Here is a 1,496-nt window from a genome sequence, read left to right on the forward strand (position 1 = left end):
AAGTACACAAATATTCAAACACAATCCCTGAAATATTTTCCTTAAGGGTATGATGGTCTTGATATCTGGGTCATGGACTTAGATATCCCCAAATGTTGCCTATCCTGGGCTCAGTACCACTTGCCATTGCTGCAGTACCTCTAAGGTGTGCTCTTCTTCTAAGTGGAATCTTCATGTTCAGAAATTCTACCTCTGGAAGGTTGTAATCACCTTCTTCAGTCAAGCAGCTTTCCCACCAGCTGTCCCATTGCATAGTCTATGCCTCAAGTAGGAGGTCTAGGGGATGGTAAGTGTTCTTCTACCACATGTTTTTGCAACTGTGGCTGTCAAATATCTTTCCCCTCTTTAGAAAATTAAAGTCAACATAAAGACTTTAAAGATTATCTTTTATGAATCCTCCCTTTCTAATTATTATTTTGTGAATAGAAGAGATACAAATCCTATCAGCAAAGCATTAGAAGGTAAATTCTCCCTCTTCTCCTTCCTCTTGCCAAAAGCTTATAACTTTCCAAGGGTTTTCAAAGTCAGTCTCATCACAATATACTGGTTTACTCCAAATCAGTGACTCACAAGAGGCCACACCCATCCTTGAATACCAATTTTCCAGCAATTGTCTCAAAATTCACTGGTCCCTGTTCTAAAGAACTACAGTCAGACCATGAAGCAGATCTAGTCTGGGCAGAGATCGGTAGTAAACCCCAGTAAATCACTACATATAGAAGGTATAAAATGCAGTCCACAAGCTCACGTGAACAAAAAAAGAAAAATACATTATTTCATTTCCTTTAAATCAAATAAAATCAGACCCTGAGCCCCCATCCCTTTCAAATATTACTGGAGCTCTTCTGCCCAGGGTATTTGAAGAGTATGGGGCCAGGGAGAATCCTCCATTTATGCAATTGGCTCATGCTGGTTTACACTCTGATGCCCACTGTCCAGCTCACATGGTTCCTGGGTTCTGCTTCTGTGCCTGTGTAGAATCCAGGAATATTTGCCAATGTCAGAAGCTCAGCCCCTGTGCTCCTGTCTCCTTAAATAAACCATGCTCACACATATCCCTTCTGAGGGATCATCATTCCCTGGAGGAAGTCACACTAAGTAGGGCCCACCCCAGATTCTCTTTTATCCCACCCTCCCACTGCTTACTTTGGTTTTGAAGAAATGAGTCACTCTTTTCTCACTGACACAAAGACATTTAGGATCATGTCTTCAATGAGCTCATGCTTTAGAGTAAAACAAGGTAGAAAGGGAAGTGTCCTATAGCCAGCCCTACACACACGCCTGCAAAAAGTCACTAAAAGTTATCTTCAGCCAACAGGGTAGGAAAAATATTGCCACATGGTAATATTTTAATAGATTATCTGCCACTGCTATGAATGACCCATTCTTCCTCTTTATTACTATACCACTTCACACTGTACAATATTACTTTTGGCTTATGACATCTGTATGTATGAGTATGTTGTGCATACACACACACATACTTATCTTTATTT

Source organism: Propithecus coquereli, unplaced genomic scaffold, assembly GCF_000956105.1.
Source record: "Propithecus coquereli isolate 6110/MARCELLA unplaced genomic scaffold, Pcoq_1.0 Scaffold116, whole genome shotgun sequence".
NCBI lineage: Eukaryota > Metazoa > Chordata > Mammalia > Primates > Indriidae > Propithecus > Propithecus coquereli.